Source organism: Cynocephalus volans, chromosome 1 (genome assembly GCF_027409185.1).
Source record: "Cynocephalus volans isolate mCynVol1 chromosome 1, mCynVol1.pri, whole genome shotgun sequence".
Lineage (NCBI taxonomy): Eukaryota > Metazoa > Chordata > Mammalia > Dermoptera > Cynocephalidae > Cynocephalus > Cynocephalus volans.
The window spans coordinates 244,126,820-244,153,993 of record NC_084460.1 but is presented as its reverse complement, the minus strand read 5'-3'; the positions used below and the strand labels follow the sequence as shown (position 1 = coordinate 244,153,993).

General features: G+C 39.4%; 1 long non-coding RNA gene and 1 other non-coding gene across 2 annotated transcripts in view; both read right to left on the bottom strand.

Moving 5' to 3' along the window:
* The window catches only part of LOC134370861 (uncharacterized), a 129,250-nt gene that overhangs the window by 12,468 nt on the left and 89,608 nt on the right, over positions 1–27,174 (bottom strand). The gene's annotated exons all lie outside the window — the stretch shown is intronic.
* On the bottom strand, positions 20,693–20,768 carry LOC134365716 (small nucleolar RNA SNORD74). Its single transcript, XR_010022156.1, has one exon. It is a non-coding gene; the product is annotated as a small nucleolar RNA SNORD74 (small nucleolar RNA).

The window sequence follows — 27,174 nt, the reverse complement described above, 5'->3', positions numbered from 1 at the left end:
AACAACAGTGAACATTTGTTAGACACATTGTAATATTTATTGTCTCATTTTCTCTTCCACAAACTCTAGTCATAAAAATTATTGTCATTCCCACTTTACAGATGAAGAGACTGAGGTTTGAGAATTATTCAATTATTAAGTATGTAATAAATTCTGCTTCCCATGAAGATGGCTTAAGCACAGACCGTCCTCTCTTTCCCAGTGAGTGCAGTTATAAAACTTGAGTAGAATGCACAGTTATTCGAAGACTCTGAAAGGTGAATAGTGATGGATGAATTGGGAAAGAAAACCAGAACTTGAAGTGTCACTAAATAGGCCATTGTTTTTACCTCTGGCTTGAACTCAGTGCCTCTCGAAACCTGAAAATGGGCACCATGGTACAGAGAAAGCTTTGGCAGAAACCCTGTACTTCTGGATTGAAGAACATGAGAGGTAACTTCTAACACTCAGAGAGAGTGGGGGAAATCACCCGTTTTTCTTTAATTTTTTTTCTCCATTCTCTTGCACCCTAGTTCTCAAGCAATCCTGTGGTAGTAGCATGGAAGTGAGAGCCAAAACTTCGAGAGAAGCAAATTTTCCTCTGATCTATAAAGCTGTGGTTTTAAGAGAATTTGCCTAACAGGGCAAACCCTTGTTGTTCCGCTATAAATTGGAGTACTAAAGTCTCAGCTTTCTGGCTGAAGGACTGAAAGTACTTGGAATTATTTTCCAAGGAGTTCCTAATACCGGAAACTACTTGAAAGGTTATGAAGAGGAAGGAGCTTTGGAAAGAGACCCCCATAAAGTTGTTATGAGCTCCACGTCTCACCCCTGAGCTGTGCATGCATGTATCTATTCCCAAACAGCATGCAGAATATGCTGAAATGTAATAACAGATAGGATGCTGCCCAGGTCCCAGACTGGACACTGTATGATGCACAGGCAGGATGGATCTGAATAGCATTGAAAAGTCTTTGAAACTGAGCTGACATCAAAACCACAGCCCACAGGAAATGGGTTGGAACTTTCAGCCTGAACTTAACCAGGTTGATTGCCTTCCTGCTAAAACAAAAATATCAACATTCTCCACAGGATTTAAATAAGTCTCAGAATTTCATAACACACTATAAAAAATGTACAGGTGCAACTCAAAATTACTTGGCACTCAAAGAACCAGAAAAAACCAAAAAACTTAGCTCACCTGTGAAAAAACAATTAACAGTTGCCAACTCAAGGATGACACTGAATGTCTATTAATCTGACAAAGACTTCAAAGCAGCTGTTATAAAAAGCCTGTGACAAGTAATCACAAACACTCTTGAAATGAATGGAAAAATAGATAGTTGTAGCAAAGAAATACAAGGTATAAAGAAGCATCAAGGAGAAAGTTTAGAATTGAAAAATACAATAAATGAAACAAAAAACTCACTGGATGGACTGAATAGCAGACCGGAGGTGACTGAATAAAAAGTCAATGAACTTATTTAAAGATCAGTAGAAATTGTCTAAGCTGACAATTTCTATTTCAATAGGGAAAAAAAGGAATGAAAAAATTCAAACAGACAGAGAGTCTTCCACTTTTAGCTTCAACATTTAATGAGCTCAGAAATCATCACTCTTGTTCTTACAACAAGAAAATGCTGAATAAACAGAAAGTTAATGACTTTTCTTGGACCCATCAGAGAACTGAGGTTACTGAGGGTGAAACACTACCTCAAAATCTGGATAGACAGATGTGTCCAGAGAGATACAGCTGAGTTCTGCTTGCATGGTTAGAAACCAGTGGAGTCATAAACTGGTGGGATCACTTAAATGGTAATTTTGACTAATTTCGGGTGGTTGAATGTGGATGAGTGTGAGAGTGACAAACTGAGGGCTGCAGTCCTTCATGGGCTTTACCTCTAGGAACCCCACTGGTCTCACAGCAAAGGTCTGAGAAAAATCCCTTCATGGCTTTGGCAGGGGAGAGGAAGAATAATCATTGTGATATACACCCAGAGCCTTCTCTGTAATAAAGGGCCCCTCTCCAGGAAAAAGGACTTTGCCAAAGTCTTATTCTAGCTGTGGGAAGGGATTCCTCTTATTTTATCCTCGTCCAGCCTTTCTGTCTCACCTAAGGGGGAAAAATTATAGTCACCAAGGGTTAGGGTTTCAAGGAAATATAATGAGAATACTATATCCAGGGAAGGGGGCAGGTGGGAAAAAAAAGCTATACCACTGGAGAAACACTTGTGAAGATCACAGCCATGAAACATAGGCCCATAAATGATGGAGATTTAAAATGATGGAGGATTATAGAATGCCTTCCTTTCCCCCAGTTTACCATCACACCAACAGGGCAACAGTATAATATCAGTGGATTATAGCTGAAACAACTACAAGACACAGGTTTCTCTTAACAGGAGTACTTAAGGGAGTCCAAAGTCAAGAGGTGACAAAACAATGATACTAAAGAAATTTGAAGGTTCTGGCACCTATAGCTACAGTAAACATTAGACACAGCTCAACTCCTACTCAGATTAACATAAATCCTTACACTAAAGGCCTGTTTACCTCAGTTTCTACTACTCAATACAGTGTCTGCCTTCAATGAAAAGTTACAAGTCATGACAAAAGGCAACAATAACAAAAAAACAATCTGAAGAGACAAAGTGATCATCAGAACAAGACTCAGATATAACACAGATGCTGGAATCATCAGACAGAAAATTAAAAATAATTATGATTACATTGTTAAGGGCTCTGATAAAAAAAGTAGACAACATGCAAGAACAAATTGGTAATGTAAGCAGAGAGATGTAAATGCTAAGAAAGAATTAAAAGGAAAGGCTGTAAATCAAAAACACTACAATAGAAATGAAGAAGCCTTACATGAGCTCATCAGTGGACTGGAAACATCTGAGGAAGGAATGAGTGAGCTTGAATAGAGAACAATAGAAACTTTCCAAAATGAAATATGAGGAGAAAAAGAATGGAACAAACCAGAACAGGATAGAACACCCAAGAACTGTAGGACAATATCAAAGGGTATAACGTACACATAATCAGCATAACAGAATAAGAAAAAACAGAGAATAAAGCAAAAGAAATATTCGAAGTAATAATGGCCAAGAACTTTCCAAAACTAATGACAAACATTGAAACACAGATCCAGGAAGCATAGAGAACTTCAAGAAGGACAAATACCAAAAACCCCACCTCAAGGCGTACTGTATTTTAAAACCAAAGACAGAGAGAAAATCTTGAAAGAAACCAAAGAAATAAAAAGAACTCCTTGCTTAAGGAGTAACAAGGATAAAATTACAGTGGACTTTTGATCAGAAATTATGTAAGCAAGAAGAAAGTGAAGTGAAATATTTAAAGGACTGAAAGAAAAATGCCACCAATCTACAATTTTATATCCAGAAAAATTATTCTCCAAAGTGAAGGAGAAATAGAGACTTTCTCAGACAGAAACTGAGAGAATACATTGCCAGCAGGCCTGCCCTGCCAAAAAATGTTATAAGAAGTTCTTCAGACAGAAGGAAGATGATGTAGGTCGGAAATTTGTATCTACAAAAAGAAAGAGCATTATAGAAGTAATACACAAAGATAAATAAACCTTTCTTTTTTCTTATTGTTAATTGATCTAGAAGATAACTACGTAAATAGTAATATCAATGTATTGGGTGATTACAGTATATGCATAAGTGAACTGAATAGCAATGTCACAAAGATGGGAATTACAAGGTGACTGCACTCCACAAGAAGTGCTATAGGATTATCTGAAGGTGGACTTAGAGCAGTTAAAAATTCATATTTTAGACTTTAGGTAAACAACTGATTTTTTAAAAAGTATAATTGATAAGCTGAGAGGAGATAAAATGAAATTATGAAATTACTCAAGGCAGAGTAGGCGGGAAGATTGGGGGAGAAACAAAGAACAAATGCAGTGCATAGAAAAGTTACAGACATAGCAGATATTGATATAACCAATAATAACTTTAAAAATTAACAGAGTTGGGACCTGTGGGACTATGAGAAAGGTTTAACATTTATGTTATGAGAGTCTCAGATGGAGAGGAGAAAAAGTGTGCTGCTGAAAAATTATTTGAAGAAATATTGGCTGAGAACTTAAATTTGGCAAAAGACAAAAACCTACAGATTAAATATGCCCAGCAAACTGTAAACGGGATAAACCCAGAGAAATCAATGCACAGACACATTATAATTAAACTGCTAAAAATGAGACAAAGAAAAAAAAAACATTTGAAAGCAACTGGAGAAAAATAATGCAATACTTATGGAGAACAACAGTTAGAATGATTGTGCATTTCTCATCAGAAACCATGAAGGCTAGGAGCCAGGAACACACAATGGGGAAAAAATCTCTTCAATAAATGGTGCTGGGAAAAATGGATATCAACATGCAGAAGAATAAAATTGCACGCTTATCTCATACTGTGTAAAAAAATCAACTCAAAATAGATTAAAGACTTAAACATAACACCTGAAACTGTCAAACTACTAAAAGAAAACAGAGGAAAAGCTTCTTGACATTGGTCTGGGCAATGATTATTTTTGTATACGATCCCCAAAGCACAGGCAACAAAAACAGACAAGTGGGACTACATCAAACTAAAAAGCTTCTGCACAGCAAAGGACACAGTCAATAAAGTGACGGAATGACCTATAGAATGGGAGAATGTTCTGCAAACAATGCATCGAACAAAGGGATAATATCCAGAAGACATAAGGAACTCAAACAACTGAACAGCAAAAACCCAAATACCCTGATTAAAAAATGGCCAAAAGTCCTGAATAGACATTTTTCTCTATTTTTTAAAATTTATTTTTCAATTGTGCATATTCGTGGGGTACAGTGTGCTGGTTCAATACATGTATGTATTGTTCAATGATTCACTCAGGGTAGATAGCATATCCATCACCTAAACATTACCTAAACATGTGATTGTGTTCAAGATCCTTTTTTCTAGCCATTTAGAAACATGCAATATGATTTTATTAGATCTAGTCAGCCTATAACATCAGAACTTATTCGTCCTATCTACCTGTAACTTCATACCTTTTAATCCACCTCACCCCCCCTTCCTTCTATTCCCAGCCTCTGGAAACAATTATTTTATTCTCTACTTCTAGGAGAACCACTTTTTCTTTTTCTCTTTTTGGTAAGATTTCACATGTGAGTGAGACCATGTGGTAATTTCTTTCTGTGCCTGCTTTACTTCACTTAACAGGATGGCCTCCAGTTCCAGTTATGTTGCCGTAAATGACAGAATTTCATTTTTTATAGCTGAATACTATTCCATTGTATATATATCACATTTTTTTATCCATTCATCTGTTGATGATAATTTTGATTGATTCCATTTCCTAGCTATTGTGAATAGTGCTGCAATAAACATGGGAGTGTAGGTGTCCCTTCAATATACTGATTTTATTTCCTTTGGGTTTATACTCAGTAGTGAGATTCCTGAGTCATAAGGTAGTTCTGGTTCTAGTTATTTGAAGAACCACCATCCTGTTTTCCATAATGGCTATATTAATATACACCCCCACGAACAGCACGAGAGTTCCCTTTTTTCTGCATCCTTGCCAGCTTTTGTTATTTTCTGTCTTGTTGATAATAGTCATTCTAACTAGAGTGAGATGATATCTCACTGTGGTTTTAATTTGCATCTCCCTGATGATTAATGACATTGAGCACTTTTTTCATGTGCTTGTTAGCCATTTGTATGTCTCCTTTTGAGAAATGTCTGTCTAGGTCCTTTGCCCATTTTTCAATTGGGTTATTTGTGATTTTTTCACTGTTGAGCTGTTTGACTTTCTTATATATTCTGGGTATTAGCCCCTTGTCTGATGTGCAGTTTGTTATTACCACAAAGAAATGATAAATGTTTAGGTGATGAATATGCTAACTACCCTGAGTGGATCATTGCACTATACATGCATGTATTGAAATAACACACTGTACCCATAAACATGACAGTTTACTAAACTGGAAGTCCTAGCTACTGCAAGAAAGCAAAAAAACAAAAAGGCGTACAGGTTAGAAGGGCAGAAATAAAACTTCTCCTATTTAAGGACAACATTATGGTGCATGTAGAAAATCCCAAGGAATCTACAAATAACTCCTAGAACTAATAAGTGGGTTTAGCATACAAAGTGAGTTTAGGATACAAGGTCAATATACAAAAACCAATAGTATTTCTATATAGTAGCAATGAGCAATTAGAAATAGAAATTTAAAGAACAATATTATTTATTACAGCACAAAAATATTATAAATCTAGCAAATATGTACATTATCTGTATGCTGAAAACTTAAAAAATGCTGATGACAAAAATAAAAGAAGACCTAACAAATGGAGAGATATATCATGTTTATGAATTGGAAGAATCAGAGTAAAGATGCTAATTCTCCCTAAATCGATCTATAGAACTAATATAATTCCAATAAAAATTCCAACAAGAATTTTTATACATATCCATAGGCAATTAAAAAATTTATGTGGAAAGACAAAGGAACTAGGAAAGCTAAAATTATTACAGGAAATAATACAGTTAGTTGCTCCTCAGTAAGTGGTGCTATGAAGACTGGATATCCACAGGCGAAAGAATAAAATTGGACTGTTATCTTACACCACACATAAAAGTCAATGCAGAATAGATTAAAGACCTTAAACGTAAGACATTAGACCATAAAAATCCCACTAGAAGAAAACAGAGGGGGAAAACCTTCTTGACATCATCCTGGGCAACGATTTTTTGAATGTGACACCAAAAACACAGGCAACTAAAACAAAAATAAACAAGTGAGACTACATTAAACTAAAAAGTTTCTGCAGAGCAAAGGAAACTATCAATGGAGTGAAGAGAAAACTTATGGACAAGGAGTAAATATTTGCAAACCACATATCCAATAGGGGGATAATATCCAAAAAATATAAGAAACTCATACAACTCAATGGCAAATAAACAACCTGAAAAATGGGCAAAGGATTTGAATAGACATTTCTCAAAGGAAGACATACAAACGACTAACAGATACATGAGAAAATGCTCAGCATCATTAATTATCAGAGAAATGCAGATTAAAACCACAATGGGATATCAACTCACACCTGTTAGAATGGCTATTATCAAAGAGTCAAAAAATAACAGGTGTTGGCAAGGACATGGAAAAAAGGACACCCTCATTGGTCAACCACTGTTGGTGGGATTGTAAATTGGTACAGCCATTGTAGAAAACAGTGTGGAAGTTCTTCCAAAAATTGAAAATAGGACTACCATATGATCTAGCAATCCCACTTCTGGGTACATCCAAAGAAAATTAAATCAGTATGTCAAAGAGATATCTGTACTTCCATGTTCACTGCAGCACTATTCACTACAGCCAAAATATGGAAACAATCTAAGTGTTCATTGATGGATGAATGGATAAAGAAAATGTGGTGTATACATAATATGTACAATAGAACATTTTTCAGCCTTAAAAAAGAAGGAAATCCTTTCATTTGTGACAACGTAGATGAACCTGGAGAACATTATGCTAAGTGAAATAAGCCAGACATAGAAGGACAAATACTTCATGATTTCACTTTCTAAGGAATTTAAAAAGGTCAAACTCATAGAAACAGAATGGAACGATGGTTGCCAGGGGCTGGGGGTGGGTGGGGGACATGGGTCAAAGGATATAAACTTTCAGTTGTTAGATGAATAAGCTCTGAGGACCTAATGTACAACATGGTGACTATAATTAATAATAATGTATTGTATACTTGAAATTTGTTAAGAGAAACTTATGTTCACACAAAACCCAACTCTATTCATAATTGCCCTAAACTGGAAACAACCCAGATAGCTCTCAAGTGGGAAATGGGTAAACAAACTGGTACAACCGTACAACGTAATACTACCCAGCACTATAAGGGAGTGAATTACTGTGTTGATACGTGCAACAGTAAGAATGAAGCTCAGAGGCGGTATGCTGAAAGAAAGAAGTCAGTCTCAAAAGGTTGCATGCTATATAATGCCATTTATATAACATTCTCAAAAACATAAAAATATGGTAATGGTAAGAAAAAAAAATAAGTGGTTTCCAGGGGTTAAGGGTTGGGGGCAGGATAGCATGAGGAAGTTTCTGGGGTGATGGAACTGCTATGTATCCTGATTGTGGTGGTGGTTACACAAAAATATATATATGTTTTAAAGTTCATGAAACTTTACACCCCAAAAGGTCAATTTTACTGTATGACAACTTAAGAAATAAATATTTTTAGACAGTATCCAGAATGAGGTTTGTCTGACTCTAGAGTTCACATTCTTAACTATGAAATACTTAATGCTGCCTTAGAAATCTTCAAATGAGTGAACAGACATCAATAAATACACGTGTTTATTATAAAGATTGAATGAATGAAACAATGAAATGTGAGCCATTGAAAAATGGGAACTGTCCATACAACTACTTATTGCATTTAGATCAGAAGTCTGGGTAAAAGGGACGGCAGTTCATCGGGGCTTTGTTCAGCACTTAGTGTACAATTGATTTCGGATGTACCTTGAATCCATCTTCTCCTCTTTATCTCCCTAACTTTTGTCCAGGTCGAGCCACTCACTTCCACTTCCCTGGAATGCTGCAGAAATGTGTCTCCTAACCAGTCTCCTAGCCTCCAAGCCCATCTTGTTGCAAACTCAGCCTTTCCAGTGCTGCCAAAGAGGGCTTTCTAGGTCTGACCCTAGAAAGCCCTGCTTGCTGGATAAACTCCTTCCCAGGGGGCAGAAGGCCCTTGATGATCTGCTTCCAGCCTAGTTCTCTGGCAGCATCTCCTTCATGTGTACCATACACGTCCCAGCCATATTGAATAACTTCAACCCTGTCTGCACCCCTTTTTACCCTTCTTTGCTTCCTAAACTCCAGCGCATCTTTCAAGATCCAACTCTCTGAATACTTCTGTGAAAAAATAGGAAATATATATATTGGTCTCTGTCCTTATTTCTTGACATAGAGTTCCTTGTAGTTAAGGGGCACTAGGAGAATCTTTTGTTCTAATGAGGTGACTCTTGGTGAACTCCTGGATAGTATCAGGATGGAGGGGGGCTGGTTGCCAGAGGAACGGACTATATGATTGGAGGGTTGGAACTTTCATCCCTACCCCTCAGCCTCCAGGGAGGGGAGAGGGACTGAAGGTTGAGCTGATCACCAATGGCCAATGATGTAATCAATTATGCTTATGTTAATAAAGCCTCAATAAAAACTCAAAAGGACAGGGTTTGGAGAGGTCAGGATTGCTGAACACTTGGAGGTGCCTGGAGGGTGGCGAGCCTGGAGAGAACATGGAAGCTCTGTGCTCCTTCCCCCGTACTTTGCCCTATGCATCTCTTGCATCTGGCCATTCCTCTGTGTTCTTTGTAATAACCTTTATAACAAACCAGTAAATGTAAGCAAGTGTTTCCCTGAGTTCTGTGAGCCATCCTAGAAAATCAAATGAACTTAGGGAGGGGTCATGGAAACCCCATTGCAGCTGGTGGGTCAGAAGTGTAGGTGACAACCTTTTACTTGCAACCCGCATCTGAAGTGGGGAACAGTCTCGTGGGACTCAGCCCTTAACCCGTGGGATCTGACTCTATCTTCAGGTAGATAATGTCAGAATTGAGTTGAATTATTGGGCACACAGTTTGTAATCCACTGGAGAATTGCTTGGTCAGTGGGAGAAAAAAGCCACGTACATTTTGGTGACCAGAGCAAAGTGTTCTGAGTTGTATTGACTTGCGTAAGGAAAAAAAACCCTGTTTGTCTCTGACACCTCTGATCCCCAGGCTGGATTAGGTGCCTCTTCCCTGAGGTTGCAGAGCATCCTGTGTTTGCTCTGCCATGGTCCTTACCGCAGTGTGTTGTGACTGTCCTCACATCTGTCTCCCTTGTTAGACTGTGGGGGCCTCTAGAGCAGGGGTTATGACCTCACCCTGTACCCCCAACCCCAACGTGTAGTGGGAGTTCAATAAATATTTATTTGATGAAGTGAAAATTAAGCCAACCCTAAATTCTTTTTGGAAGTAGACAAAGTATAAATGAACAAATCAAAGACCGCACCATCAATGCTTTGTATGAACTGATAATGATTTTTAGGACTAACCATAAATACCATTATGACAAAAATAACTGTTTCCTTCTGTGTAGAAGAGTATGAAAAACTTGCTCGCTTTACAGTACACTGGGCTTGGGATAACAAGGAAACGGGAAGAGAGCCACTGGTGTTTAGGGCACAGGAGTCTGCACGTCTGTCCCTCAGTGAAGAGCAGAAGCTGCAGGAGAGAAACGACGCGCCTGCGCATCAGGGTTTCAAACGCCCGGTGGTTCCTTTCTGAGCGCGGGAGTCGGAGCGGGCGTTCATAGCCTGCGGCAGAAACCCCATACCTGCAGAAATGGATACACCTCGACTTCCTCGAATAAATTCATTGTAAGAGGAAGATCTGAAAATTTAAAAATGAAACCTGTTTCTTTAATTATGATTTGTTGGTGTGAAAATGCCGAATCCAGTTTGGAGGTATTGAGGAGAAGCGGTAAAGAGAGAGTTGGGTTCATGCCTAATGCCAGGTGCAAACCACACACATCAGTCTGTTATTTGCTCTATAAGTGCCTTTCTTTAAACAGACAGACCATTTAATTAACAACATTTTAAAAATTCTGATTTAGAGCCCATGTTTTTAAAATTAATTTTTGAGTTCCATGCAGGAATATTCATTATTTGGTCTACTGTTCTTTCTGTTTTGACAAATGCATAGTCATGAAAATACCAAATCAAATTACCAAATGTTTCCATTATCTCCCCCAACCCAGTTACCTTGTGCCCCTCCTTTGCAGTCTACCCTCCCCATCTTACAGCCTCTTGCAACCTCTGATCTAGTCTTTGTCCCTGTGGTTTTGCCTTTCTAGAATATCATATAAATGGAATTATGTAGCCTTTGAGATTGGCTTCTTTCAACCTGCCTAATGCATTGGAGATTCATCTATGCTGTTGCCTGTGACAACAGTGTTACAGATTGAACTGTATCCCACCCCGATTTACATGCTGAAGTCCTAACCCTTAGTACCTCAGAATGAAACTGTATTTGGAAGGGTTTTCAAAGAAGTAATTGAATTAAAGTGAGGTCACTGGAATGGGCCCTAGTCCAATATGACTAGTGTCCTTATAAGCAGAGGAAATGTGGACACAGACAAGCACAGAGGGAAGACCATGTGAGGACACAGGGAGGAGACAGCCCTCTACAAACCAATGTGAAGGCCTCAGAAGAAACCATCTCTGCCAATACCTTGATCTCAGACATCAATAAAATTAAAAAAAGAGAAAGAAAGAAAGAAAACAATCATATTAATACATTGAACTTTCAGGAGAGAACAGAACTGTGGTTACTAGAGGCAAGGAAGGGGGGAGAGGCAGGGGGGATAGCAAGAATTGGGTTAATGGACACAAAATGGCTAGTTAGGAACAATAATTTCTATTGATGTACAGTCAAGCTAGACATCTATAATCAACATTTATATACTGCATGTTATCATATGACTAGAAGAGAGGAGATCGAATGTCCTCAGCACAAACAAATGACTATGTTTTGTGATGATGAGTATGCAAATTATCCTGACTCAATCATCACACATTGTACACAGGTATGGATATTCAACTCCATACCCCACTAATATGTATCATCGATTACATTTCAATAAACAAAAGAAAAGAAAACAAAACAAAGCTAGTACAGTTAGTGAGTGGCAGATCTGGGATTTGAACCCAGGCATTTGATGCCAGATCCCACGCTCTGTAATTTAACAATACCTTCCTTTTTTGCTAATCTGTCATTCTCGTTACTGCTCCTAAGGAAGTTGCTGAAAATGTACTGACTAGTGATTGGGCATCAGTTTCACCTTGAGTTTTCCAGAGGTTCTAGGTTTTAGTGGTTAAGGGCACAGACTCAAGTCAGACTACTGGGTTCAAATTCCAGCTCTACCACTTAGCAGTTCTGGTGAAGTCATTGAACTTCTCTACTGTCAGTTTGTCATGCATAAAATGGGAATGATGAAAATAACTGTAAAGAACACATTACATTTTAGAACACATTTTATTTTAACATAAATGATCCATCCAATAACCCTCATGATCACAGACACAAAAACCCTCAACAAAACATTAGAAAATCTAGTCTAGCACTATGTAAAAAGAATAATACATCATAACAAAATGTGGCTTATTCTGGGAATGCTAGGCTGGTTCAACATTCAAAAATCAACTAATATAATTCATTGTGTTAACAGAATAAAGAAGAAAAACTATATGATCATGAAGGAAACTACATGTATGTAGAATATATAAAGAACTCTCAGAACTCAACAAGAAGAAAACAAACAACCCACTTAAAAAAAATGTTCAGAAGATTTGAACAGACACTTCATCAAAGAAGATGTTTGGGTGGTAAATAAGCATATAAAAAATGCTGAGCAGAATTAATCATTAGGAAAATGCAAATTAAAACTACAATGAGTACCAATACATACCAATTAGAATGGCTAAAATTTTTAAGAACCTGACAACACCAAGTGCTAACAAGGATGTGAAGCTAGTGGGCCACTCATACATTGCTGATGGGAATGCAAAATGATATGGTGATACAGTCACTTTGGAATACAGCTTTGGCAGTTTCTTACAACATAACAATGCTACTCCTTTCTATTTACCCAGGTGAAATGAAAATCTATGATCACACAAATACTTGTACGTGACTGTTTATAGCAACTTTATACAAAATTGCCGAAAACTGGAACTAACTCAAATATCCTTCAAGTGTGAAACACATTAAACAAAGTGCGGAACATCCATAAAATGGATCCATAAAACTACTCAGCAATAAAAGCATCAGAGTATTTGTATTATTAGTTTCCTAGGGCTGCATAACAGAGTACCACATACTGGGTAACTTAAACAACAGAAATTTGTTTTCTTACAGTTTTGGAAGCTAGATGTCTGAGATCAAGGTATCGGCAGAGTTGGTTTCTTCTGAGGCTTCTGTCTTTGGTTTGTAGAGGGCTGTCTTCTCCCTGTGTCCTCACATGGTCTTCCCTCTGTGCTTGTCTGTGTCCACATTTCCTCTGCTTATAAGGGCACTAGTCACATTGGACTAGAGTCCATTCCAGTGACCTCACTTTAACTTAATTGCTTCTTTAAAAACCCTATCTCCAAATATAGTCACATTCTGAGGTACTGGGGTTAGGACTTCGACATATAAATTTTGGGGGGAAGCTTTATAAAGACTTCACTAACCAGATAATCTCTAGCAGAGTGAAGTGGGAAAATATGACAATTTAATCCAATATCTAGAAAACTAAGAAGAGAAATGAAAAATGTATTTTTTAAAATGAGAAAATAACTTGTCTCTATTTTTGCTCTGCGTTCTTAGTGAAGAATTTGTACATAGCATGTTGAAGAATCTCAACCAGTTTTGCAGTTTGTGAGTGGGGAAGAGGGAGTATTAGATCCCAGACTTCAAATCTGCATTGTGATGATGGTTACACTCTTTTGGGAGTTGGGGTCTTTCTGGGTGTTGGCAGATGTCGCTGTACACTTTGTTATTTGGCTATTTCTTCTTGGAACTGAGTGCTTTTGCTCCTCTCCTTGTTCTTTCTAAGTGCTCCCCATGTGAAAACAGGTCAACAGCTTGTTTAAAAGGTCAAAGAGAAGAGGAACAGAAATATGGGTAGAGACATGGAACAGCTGTTTCTAAGATGAGAGCTCCCCAGGACACGTTGACACTGGACAGAAGGCATGTGTATTTTGTTCTGGGGGCAGGAGGAGGAGCAGTGAATAAAGGCGTAAAGAGGATGATGTGGCTTACGTCAACCTCCTTGACTACAGAAGAAAGGGGTTTCTTGAATTTCTGAAGATGATACCTTTTGAAAATGAAAACACAAAGAATGTTGGATCATCAGGTTTCCTCCTTCTTTGTCCAAACAGCTCTAACTTTGTGTTTCTCTCTTCTTTTCCCCCTTTATCACTTTTTGGGGTTGTTATCATTCTTTTGAGGTTAATTAAATAATAGTTAAATCATTTTACTAGAACTGGTAAGTGAAGGAGCTGAGATCTGAACCCAGGGAATCTGACTCCAGAGCTCGGCGGGGGCAGGGGGGTGTTGGTGAACTGCCCTGGAAGCAGCAGGGTTAGGTCCTTCACAAGGGAAACTGAGAAATGCCCTGGTCCACCCACAAGGCAGGGCCCCACAGGGGTCAGGCCTATGTTGCCCACCACCCCCTTCCCTTCCCCACCACACAATTTCTCAAGGGCCATGAATAAAATCCCAGTTGCCTTTTGAGTAGCCAGGCCCTGACTTTAAATGAAAATTAAGTACTTCATCAAAGGAAGGTTGGACAACAAAGACTAAAGTAAAATTTTGTGAGGTATTTTCCAAGGGATCCCAAATTTCTAGATGTGTGCCAACCACAGGGCAATTCTATTAAGTAATACAATTAAAGCAAGACTTGAAATCTGGGATTCTTTGGACAGAGAACTATTTGGAACAGGCTTCATTTAGAAAGAGGATTATCAAATGGTCCCTTATTATAAAAGGCTAAAACTGAAAAAGGTCTGAGCAAACCATTTTTTCTAGTAGTTTTTATCCTTATCTGGATTATGATCTTCTTTGAGAATCTCATAAAAGCTATAAGCTGAATCCAGAAAAATATGTTCATGTACAAACACACGACATTTGGCCCATAATTTTAGGGGACTCATGGGTATCATCAAGCCCATCAGTGGATCCTCCAGGGGATCCAAGGAACCCAGATTAAGAACTCCTGATCTGGTCCAAGACCAAAGAAGGCAACTGATACCCTAAAGTGTAAGTGGGCTGTCCAGCTTCATCATTTCTTTCTGTTTGTCTTTTCCTTTCTTTGTTACTTGTATTTATATTTTTCTTTGATGTTAAATTGATATGTGTGCACAAAATTTATTCTTTCACTGCAAATCTCTTCTCAAATGATGAGTGATAGGAAGTCTGCTCACTGTCTCTCTTTGCCTCATTTAATTGATGTGTCACCATAAACTCCATCAAAGGGCCAATATAATAGATCTGTTTTATTACAATGGAAGTCTGCCATGGTGTTAAAAATTGCCAACAAGTCTGTAGATGCTACAGTCAAGAAAAGCCACAAAAGGTCCTGGGAGATTCTTGGAGCAAAGGTCAAGCCAAGCTCTACTCTGTTTTGTTTAATAGGTAGCTATAATCTAAGAATACCTATGCCAAGTCCATTCTGAAGTGTTTTAGCCTTTGATTTGAAAACTACCAGCACACTCAACTCCTTATTACTATAACACCCTTTTATAAACATTCGGTGTTGGGAAATTATACTTTTCGATCAAAAAGCTCCCTTGTCCTTCTGTACAACAATGAGTAGCAATATAAATAGCACTTTAGCAATCTCCTGTTGTTAATGCCAGAAACCCGGGAAACAATGTATGTGTGAGCATTCTAGATGCAGCTTAAAGAACTTCTACAACCCGTAGGAGAAACTTTGAGAATCCTGCACTTTACTCCTTTCACCTTTTAGAAATTTAGAATAATAGTATATTATTGTAATCTCGATCTACAAAAAATATGCTTTTTCATCTTGTAATTCACATCAGATTTTTTAGTGCTCCCTGAAACATAGGCACTCTTCTATGCAATAGGCTTCGTTTCACTCATCCCTTTCATTTTTTGTCATTCCATTTTAGGCCCTCTTAAAAATCTTCCTACAAAAATAAACTGCATGTTCTTTGTGTCTTGGTAAAATGCTTCTAAGTAAATAATGATTATTCTAACTCAGATTCATTTTTAGCACCAAATTGATGTTTGAAAAAAGGGGGAGGAAAGAGGGTTAGATTAAGGTCTCGTGAGATATGAACATATAATAATGTGAAGAAGGAATTCTAACTTAAGGATGGCATAACAGTTGTGCCTTGACAGAAAAACACCCATCTTCAAAGGTTTCTGTTTTAAAACATAATAAAAAACAAAAACAATCACTAGAGGAGGCCAGGTAAATAAGTTGCCATTTGTGAGCAATATCTGCAAAATGATAGGACTTCATGGACTGCCTTCCCTGGAAAAGCTTCTAACCATTTTAATCACCATAGTGTTATTACCTGAGTCACCTCTGGGATTCAGATACGCACCTGTGATCTTCTGGTAATTCAGCAAAGGAAGCAGCCCTCACCATGTCTTGCTTGTTGATTTTAAATAGTTCTGGTGTAGTAAACCATACACACAATTTTAGATGTGCGAAGAAGAGATGGTGGTAAGTTAAGGTTACTGTTAGATGCCTAATGCTCAGCCAACAAAGAAAATGGCATGAAGTGTGTGGTGGTCTAGCACCTCAATATGGTGTGCTTAAAGATGCAAGGCTAGGTGGAGAGGCGATAGATACCAGTAGTGGTTGGAAGGCAATTCTGCAATTTGGCTTAAAAATGAGAGTAAATGATGCATGTTGGGAAGAGCAAAAAATGGTAGCTGTCTTGTTTAAACTAAATGTTTAAGTCACGACATGGCCATTGGAATAATAATCTCCTGGAAAGCAATATTTAAATGTATCCATCATCATTTAGGTTTTAGACACACAGTTAAATATTATTGATCATTTGCAATTGTGTGCATCCATGTGTACATATATTAAACTGAAAAGTAACAGTAGCATGCAAACTATAGAGATGAGGTATAAAAATAGTACTTGAGTTTCTAATTACCAGTTTTTAATTAAGAAAGCCACAAGCAAATTATAAACATCCAGTTTATAGCATTGCAATCTTAGAGGCTTACACTCATGAATATGGTAATTTTTTATTTTATGTCCTCTTGAGATGTCTTGTTAAAAACATTTTATTGGGGATCCTAAAATTCAGTAAATTTGAAGCCCTTGGCACCTTGTAGATAGTTAAAGTTCTTCAAAAAAAATGTCAGCAATAAATATTTGGCAAATATAAAGAATATGCCCATATTCCCAAGTGGGTGATGTTTTTTTTTTTTTCTTTTTTTTTTTTTTTTTTTGCAGTTCTTATATTCAGGTGATGACACTGCAGTTCAGAATGTGAATGCATATTGATATTTTCTTCCAGAAACTGCATGGGTTGCTGGGAGAATACTGCTCCCACAGAGTTATTTTTATGTGGGCACCTGGAACTGGTGGCATGCTTGCTCTGGCTTGCAGAGTGGTTTTGGACAATCAGGTGTACATATGAGCAAGTGGTCTTTATTTAGAGCAATTAAAATTCTAACATTCTCCTCTCTTGACATGCAATTACTAGGGCTCTGCTGTTTCCACTAATTGCTCTTGCTGGGGACATTGGTGAGAAGCCAATGATTTTGATGGGTAGCGGATTATCATTTTTACTTTGCTACCTGAGAAAAAAATCATTTGCAAAATCCCATGTGTAATTAGCAAGACTCATGATTAATTGTCCTGCAAAATTAGCTTCACTGTTGCTTTTATTTTACTGCTTCAAATATTAATTAATGTTAACTCCTTTCCTTCAGTTCCAGCTTTTGAATATTCAACATGGCTTTGAAAAATTATCAAGGTTTCTCCTTGCATTAGCATGCTAGAGCTTTGATTTTAGGAATAAGTATTCTGATTTAAAAGATCACACTTGGGTCATAAATAATTTTTATAGGATGACAAACAAAGCATCAGAGCATCATGGGAAGGCATTCATGCACTAACTGAAAGTAAATTGTTTCAATAATGATTCATTCCTGCGTGCTTTTGGGGGGAAACATCAGCAAATATGCAAACCAGTGCATTGTGTGGGGGCAAAAACCATTTCCCAGTGGCAGAAAAATCTACTCAGGCATTTTTATACCTGTAAATATGTGGCAGGTGAGGCTCAAAGCCTTGGTAAGAAACCATAGGCCCTCCAGGTTAAGGAAATCACAAAGGTCATCCTGCCACAAGATTCTCAGTCCCAGTGGATTAGGAGTTTTATTTTAAAAAATCACTGTGAGTTTTGTGAAAATTAAAGGTTCATTGAGTCCCACTCCAGACCCAAGGAATTTGACTACATGGCATGGAACCTGGCAACATGAATTTTTTCAAAGTTCCCCAGGAGACTGTGGTGAATGTCTAGGTTTGGAAACCGTTGATCTGGTTGAACCATTCAGATGTCTGAATTCCCTCTATCACATCTGGGCCAAGTGATGCTTGAACACTTCCAGTGTCAGAGAACTTACTCTGTTACCCTTGAAAATAGCTCTCACCTGTATTTCGTCTCTAGTGTTTGTTTGTTCCTTCTTTTCTGTTAAATGCTGGTGGTTAATTTAGTGCTACAGGACTGCAAATGCCTACTGCCGGTTTGTAAGGGCAGTTCTCCATCAAATGCTTGGCATTACACTGATGGTTTCTATCATGCTGACATGGTCAGAGTTACACATTGTAGCTAGACTCCTGGGAAAGAAACTGGTGCTTGCTCTTTCCTACTCAAAACCCCACACCGTGTACCACTTGGTAGCGGGAGGGTGCTGTGATCCAAAGGACCCTGGCATTTGACCACCCATAGGGGTGTGAGCCCAGCTGTGCCCTCCCACCTCCTGCCTAATGGCTTTTGCAGATCTTGTGGGGAAAGTTCTGCTTGGCATCCCTTCAAGCTTTTACTATCAGATCTATCTTCTCAGATATCTTTTGGCATAAGATTCTGCTCCTGAAAGTCTAGGGTCGAGGAGCCACAGGGGGTGGACTCTGCTTTGTATCTTCTTTCTCTGGCTGCAGGCAATGTGCAGGTGTCAGTATTAAAGATTCTCTGCTCCTCCTGGCCTTGAGCAAAGTCTGCCCTGGACACAGGGTCCAGATTGGAGCATTTCCGGGGGGCAGCAGAGAAGCGGGAGCCTTGAGGATGGACTGAGTCGTTCACATTGTCCTTCTCAGAGAGCTGTCCTTGGCAACCAGATGCCCGGATAGCTTAGAAAGAGTTTTGCTACTCTCACCTTCTGTGTGAGCCTGTGGAAGGTCCTTAACCTGTCAGTGTTTAGTTGCCTCATCTGTAAGTGGGGATAATCATGGCATCTCCCTCATAGGGTTCCAGCGAAGCTTTAATGGGTTAAACTAGTAAAGTGCTTATGACAGTGCCTGGCACACACAGTGAGCCCTAAATAAGTTATCGTTAAACAAATAAAACTAAATGCTACTATGACATCTATTTAATGGAAATATGTCCTGAATCTCCAAATACTACTTTCCTATGAATTTTAGAAGTGCAACTTAGAACAAAATTGGTAACTGGATGCAGGGCCTAACAAAATCCAGTCCTTGCTTATATTCTAAGGTAGAAAAAGTTTACATTTAGATTCATTTTTTAAAACTGGAAAATGTCCAAGGATATAGGTAGAAATGGTATCTGAGCCCGGAAGACTACACATCCCTTTTTAGCCAAAGTGGTTCAAAATTCCTCTTTGTCCTTCTGAAGTTGACCCTATGAAGTGAACATGTCCTCTGTGTGGTTGTCCTGAGAACCACCATTGTCACTGTTAATACAATTTTGGTTCTCATTTCTTGCACACTTACCTCACCTCACAGTAATTAACTGTCCCTTGACTGAGGAGCTGTGTGAGAACAAGACTCTGTCCCAATTGCTCATGGACGTATTCCCAGCACCCGGCACATAGGAGCCAGGACCGGTTTGTTGAGTGGCTGAGAGAGAGGAGGTGAGGCGGGGGCAAGCTGATGGAGTAACGCCCGCTGGCAGATAAGAAATAACTATCACAACGGCAGAAGACACCATGGGATATTTTGTGCTGTAGAAACGCCCTCATTTGGAATTGCTCCCCGATATAGGGGACTGTCTCATGTTTTTCTATGAGTATCGTTGGCCAGTGTTTCAAAGAAGTGAAGAGTAAGTATATAGCGTCATTTGAAAGTAACTCAGAATTTCTGAGAAGTGGCTCTTGTATATAAAGCTTCAAAGCTCTGGGTTTGGCCTGGGCTGGGGGCAGTGGGTGCCTGTGCGGGTGAGATCTGAAGGGCAGCACCTTCATGGTTAATGTGCATGTGGCCCTGCAGCTGCTTCGATTTACTGGGCCTGATCTCCCAGTAATTGCAGTAAGACATAAAACAGAGGTCCCGCCTATCTGGGGTCATTAAAGGAGCCCATGCCCCCCTTTCCCCACACCAGCAGGTTAGTTCGGGTGCTCTGGTTGACTTGCGGCTGAATTAACTGCCTCCTGCCTGTCAGCCGGCCCCTCCTCCCATCCAGCTTTCAACCAGGCGGACTTCTGGAGTGTCCTGTCTGGGCCTGTGGACGATGCAAGTTAGGCAGGGAGTCAGAGGAGGCCATAGAAACTACAGGAGGGCTGGAAGGTATGGTTTCCAAAGTGGTTTTGCTCCCCTTGTCTCATAGCTCTCCTTAGGGCTTTAATATGAGCATCTGTCTCTACAAGGAAACAGAGGCATGAGAATCTCTGGTTATGGTGACGGAACCCAGGACTTGTTATTCTAAGTCTGAGTATTCTTCCTCCATACCAGGGCTGCTTCCTGGTATCACCTCCTGTCCTAGAAGGAGGGGTTAAGGTTGACACTGGATCGATGAAGTGTTTTTTAGTTTAAAAGCAGGTTGAGAAATGTCTTCTATAGTCCTCTAGAGCTGAGCTTATTTTTAAAAAAATTTAGCTTAACTTTATTTCTCTCTCTCTCTCTCTATATAGTTTTTCCCCATCAAAGCCATTGGCATTCATCAACGATCTCAGATGTCCCTACCAACACAGGCTTCATCATAGGTTATTTCTACACTATTGATAGAACCAGTGGAGTCATGGAGCAGGGACAAGTGTTTGAAATGTCATAATATAGGAGACAGGTTCAAGAAAAATGTGGTAACTTACAATTTCTGCCTAGTTACCTTTGGCAGATAAACTGAATATGCCATAATATGATTGGATTTTTATTGCAGGTGATAAGATAGGGAAGAAAAAAACAGAGAGGGAGAATCTTCTAATTGCTGGTTTTTCTATTCCACTGGTTTTTCAACTTGAAGAAACCTGAGGCAAAGAGCTAAAACCTTTACAAAGAATTAAAAAACTGGACAATAAGTCTAAAGCTTATTTCAGCCCTTCCGTAGGTTTTTATACCTTCTTGAAGCCAACTTGGACTACAGAAATATTTATTACTAATTCTAATGAAGAATGATTCCTTGCATACACCTATTACCAACAGTAACTTTGTGACTTAGAGGAAGCATTAACTTCCTTCTCTATGAGCTAGTTTGGGGTCAAGGTTACCTCTGGTCCAGAATATCTGGCATATGACATATTTGCAGGTAAGCAGTTTGGTACTAAAATGGCTTTGACATCATATTTACTGCTAGGTTAAAGTACTATAGACCAGTTGTTAATATGAGAAATATAGCTGGGAGATGACTCTAGCACAACACTAACGGGAAGGCAAGGCCTGTAGAAACACTACATAAATAGTGTTCCTCTTGTATTATGTTAATTTTTAGAATAACCTCATAGCAACATTTCATCCTGACATTCACATCTATACACCCTAGCCAAGTCTTAGGTTGCTTCTTCAGGCACAGAAATATGTTCTTTTTATCTGTGGCTGCCAACGTAAATAGAAATCAATGAAAGGCAGCAAAAGTGCTAAAGTCATTCCAGTAAGGGAAGTGCTTGTTAATTTAAATTTTGCACTTGACATTGGTAAGGACTAATAGCAGAAAATATGTTCTAGGCTGACTTCTAAAGTCGTTTTGGTCATCACTTATCTTGTATTTCTTTGTTGCTACAAAAAATAGTGTTATAAATAAGAAACACATCTAATTGTGATAGATAATTAAAATAAAAGGGAAAAAAATGTAAGTTTTGTATGTCTGTGTTATTAAGTCCTTGGAAAACTTTTGCACAAAGGGATCTTATGTTGTGGTTGGATTGAGTGACCTGTGTGCATGTGTGTGCACACATGGATGTATGTGTGTGTATGTATTGTAGAAACTTCAAAAAGCACCTCCTGCTGCTTTCAAAACCAGGCAAATATGTTTGAGGCCTGTTGGTAATTTAAAATAGGAAGATATACACAGAACTGAAAGTGGCTACACAGGAAATTGGAAAAGTCTTGACTCCACTGAGCAAAAAGAATGTGCCATTGTATCACTGAATAATTGGAGGGGTGGGTCTGTGTTGTTGATGCTGAGCAGGAGTCCATAAATCAGAATAAATGTTCGTAATTAATTGTTATTAGTATTAATAAGAAAGGGTTTTAAATAAGCTAACTTGCTTTTCTCTCAGTTAAATCTTCTTGAATTTAGGGCTAGTCGTTTCAATCCTTGAGGGATTGAGAAGAAGCAAAATTGTTTTGGGGGATTTCATTGAATATTGTAACCTGGAATCAGTTATTCTCTCTTTTCCCTCAGTGGGACTCCTAACTTTAGACAAGAATTAGATTCCTGGTCTAGCTATAGAGGCCCACATGCCGTTGGAACACCCACTTTGAAGAAAGTTTTTTAAAAAGGAAACACCCAGTTTGTCAATTCTTGGAGTGAAAGATTTATATTGTTCGGTCACGTCAGCCTGTTCTGCTGTGGGTCCCTCTGGCCCCACACCTGACTCAAAGAGGTCAGCTTTGTTAGGTGGGCCCAGACATCTGCTCTCTCCCCATCTTTCTCCCTTCAAAGACAGCTGTTAAGGAATAACAGAACTCTTTGGATTCATTTCTCAGATTTGTGGGAAAGCCTGAGTCAGGCACTTTGGGTCCCAGCACGCCTCCCAAGCCTGATGGTGAAGATTGTTATTTAATCCATGTACATTTCTGTAAAGAAACAATCCTAGAGAGAGACAGGCTATGAATTCGTCAGATGCTGGGAAAGATACTGTGGAAAAGAAATAGCCAAGCATTGAAATCTGCTCTGTGTTCATTCTAGGACTGTAACCTGGAGCAAGGGGTGGCCAGGGGAGGGAGGAAGCTGGAGTCACGCTGAAGATGAAATTGAGATGTGGAATATGGGGTGAGGTTGCTTTTATAAGAGAATATGAAAGGGAATACTAAGGCTAATTGTTGCAGTTGGAACTCAAAGGCCTAGCAAATGCAAGGTCGTATTTATTCTAAATTCAGCAAAGTAATAAAAAAGGACTTTTGAGAACAGTTTTAAGAAAAATAGGGTAACAGTGAGAAAATACTTCATGGCCAGTCTGGACCTAGGACTGTGGGGTGAGACTGATGGATTGAAAGGAAGCAGCTGATATTCGATTTGTATGGCACCCTGGCTTTTGTTACCCTCCCGCATGCTGTAATCATCAGTAATCTGGCGAAGATGTTCAGTAGGGCACACTACCCTTAGATGGGTGTTCCACTAGCTATAACAGGATGTAGCCACAGATAGTTACCCCAAGATCAGGTCAGCATGACCCAGAAAGCAGAAGCAGACAAGGTTTATGAGTAGTGGGCTGAGACCACTCCTGCCTACATGTTTCAAGAATAATCTTAATGATTGAAAAGAGAGATAAGGGAGGAAACTCATTAAACTTGCTAAATATGAGATGTGACTGGGCTGGCTCTGTGCAAGCATGGCAGAAGAACATTTAGAGGCCATAAAGCACTTAAAAAAAAAAAAATGAGCTAGAGGCATAACACTGAAGAAACTGTGTATTCTGTTAAAATTTTTAAAATACTTCTACGATAAAAGATAGCAAGATGCAAGCCGGTAGCTTGGTCAGCAATGTTAATTGCTTTTGAAGAGTGTGCCTGGGCATTCCAGGGAGAGAGAAGCCCATTTCTTCCCTCCTGATCTGAATTCACTGAGCCTGTGTCAGAATATTTAGAAGCCCCTTCATAGGGCCCTCTGATCGCCCTGTTAGGCACTGGTCGCCTCCCTCAGCCTGGGTCAGGGGGAGGGTCTACCCCTTGGCTTACTTCTGCTTTGTATTGAAGATTTTCCTGCAGTAAAAGTTACCTTTCTGGAAACATTTGGAAGAGTGAAATGCCACATCTCCAATTTCTAGCAATATATTTGTCTGCCATCATTTGGCTTGGAAGCTTAAGCAGGAAGACCACCTGGAGCCAGACATCAGAGTGATCTGTCTCTGAGGAATAACTTTCATATTGTACTGTTCGGTTTTGCAGTTCTTCCTAAGCTACTGTAAATTCTCAGCATAAATCTGCAGCAAGACTTCACCCTCCATGTCAAACCCTTATAAGGATCCCTTTCTGCTCTCATTTTAGAATCTCCTTTCTAATAGCCAGAGGCAGACAGAAGCAAACCAAGAAATCTAGACACTGCACCAATGGGTTAAATCATATGTCAAAGGTGCAACCATAACATATTACAAGCTTTTCATCACATAATACATCACTCAGGAAAAAATATTTGGGGCAGCTTTTCTAATTCATCTTCCTTGTGTTAAATGAGTAATCTCCGGTGTTCATGTCTTTCTGCTTCAATTAAAGCAATAATGCCTGCTCTTTTAGGAAACTATTAAGGGTTTATTACTTCTTTGTTTCACTGCTAATATTCAATTTCTCCTCTTGGTCTCCCCATCCCAATATATCTCCCCCCCGCCCCCATGTGGTTTTGCTTCTCAGCACACCATACAGATTTGGCCATTGTTTGATAAAATGGTAAAGATATAACTTATTTGATGAATAACAACAAGCGTTTGTTGTCTCCTGTGCACTTGGTACATTGGGTGAGCGGGAGTTGGCAAAAGAAATATGAGGTGATTCATGTTCTCAGCAGGGAGAGAAGATGTCAATACTCAAAGCAGCTAGAAGACAAGTCACTATCAATATGGAGCCAGGCATATGATTCCCGTATGGCTAACTAATCAAGAAATTAAAAATAAAAAGAGTAGCCCTTTTAATTAAGAAAGTCTTTCTGGAAGGACTACAATGCATCTCTTAGCAGAGAAGAAAGGCAAAAGCATTTTGGGCTGAGAGAATGGCCTCGGCGTTCAGGGAAGAAGGAGCAGGGATGTGCGTGGAGGAGCAGGTGGACCTCATCTGACCAAGGGGAAGGACCCTCTGCTGAGAGCCAGGTATGCGGACTTCTGATGGAGACCTTCAGCTGCAGGGCAGAGAGGCAGGGATTGCTGGAGGCTCCCTAACAGAGAAAAAAATGCAATAAAAAGAAGGATATGTGGATTTTTTCAGCAAGGATGTGCAGGACTCCCTAGTAGAGGAGACAGCGAGGGTATAAAATTGTAGGTTTGGACCAAATGTCCATTAACGTTCCTTCCAATACACTGCAGAACATCATGATATGATTCTATGCTAAGGGAGGTCAAGACAAATAGAAATAGAGGAAGAGAGAGAGAGAGAGCAAGAATTGGACATATCCACAAAGGTGTCATAGAAGAGGTGACATTTAAAATGGTTTCATGGAGGTGTTTGGAAGAGACATTTCAGGCAGCAAGAAGAGCATAAAAAATGGCATAGAAGAAGGGAAAGTGCAGGACCATATGGGGCAATCTAGAAGTTCATTTTATTTGGTGGGAGATAGGAGAAGAAATCCTGAAGTAGGTTAGAGTGGGGAGTGCAACAGCTTAAATGTTTGTGCCTCCCCCCAAATGCATGTGTTGAAAGCTTAACCCCCCAAATTGGGAGGTAATTTGGTTATGGGAGTGGAGCCCTTATGAATGGGATTAGTGCCCTTATAAGAAGAGGCCAGAGAGCTAGCTCACTGCACATAGTCTTTCTACTGTGTGAGGACACAGCAAGAAGTCAGCAGTCTGCATCCTGGAAGAAGGCCTTCACCAGAACCAGAATCTTAAAGTCACATACATTGACTTGTCCAGGATTAGCAGGACAAATGCAAATCCCCATCTACAACTCAGTTCCGTTCAGTGATTATCAATGGAGCTCTTACCATGTGTAAGACACAGTTCCAGATTTATTCATTTGATAAACATCAGTGAAGTTATGCCCCAGGTACCATCGTGGATGCTAAAATCTTGAGCAAGACAGATGCAGTCTTTCCCTCAGAGGTTGTCTTAGGGTTGAGTGAGACAGCTACTTACCAAATAATCACACAGTGATTATAAATACACATCCTGAGAAGGGCCAAGAGAGAAAAGCACACAATGGGTTCGAGTATAGGAAGAGATAAGTCTAAGTTAGCTCAGGCCGTCAGGAAGCCTCCCCTGAGAAGGTGACGTTGAGCTACCTGAAGGATGAGGGCAGATAGAACATCATGTTCAAAAGTCCTGTGGTAGAAGAAACATAGTGATTCAAGGAACAGACAGAAGGCCAGTGTGGCTGGAGGCCAGAGGATAGCAGGAGAGTGGTAACGTTGGAGGGGAAGTCAGTCAGTGGTCAGATCCTGCCGGGTCTCGCAGATCTTTGAAAGGGGTTTTGATCTTTATGTCCAGGGCAAAGGAAAGAAGGTGACATAATTAGATTTTTAAAAATCTCTCTGGCTACAGAGTTAAGAACATACCTGGTCTTCACATTTAGGGTCTTTAGGGGAATGTGTGGATTGGCTAAATGCTGAATCACATGGGCTGCCTTGGGAAGGGGGTGGAGATGAAAACAAAGCTGGGAATCTGTCAGAAGGCAAGAAGGGGGAACTGCATGCTGGACAGGCAACAACAGAATATATCATGGTTGCCTTTCCACGTCAGCACATCTAGAATGCCTTCATTTTTCCCTACGGGCTACCTAGACTCCAACCGTATTGATATGCTGTACTTTAATACTCACCATCTCCCTATTGGTAGACATTTAAACTGTCTCAATTATTGACTATTGCAAACAATAAAGATACATAGAAGTAAAAATGCCAGGTCAGAGTGCAAAACATTTTAAATGTTAATAGTTGTGACAAATTGCCCTGAAAAATATGATGCCGATTTTGAGCAGTATTTTAAGGAATAATGTTGAGCTAGTGTGTAATACCAGAGCTAGGAAGTTTAGAGTCATGGCAGCCACCGAGGAGCTAGTATAGTGATCCTGGGGTAAAATGTTAAGTTCTTGACTTTTCATGATGGACTCCAGTGGAGTTTGCCTCAAAGTGGGAAATCCCCAGATGAACCCCAATAATCCTTTGGCCTGCAAATCCTCCTTAACAGTAAACTATTGAGCTTCTATTGCACAGGCCCAGGAGAGGAGCAGAAGTCTTCTGAGAAACTGGTGGCTAGGAGCTAGAACCCCTGGTGTGTTCTCCTTGTTTAATCCCTTCGGCCCTACTCCTCAAGAGT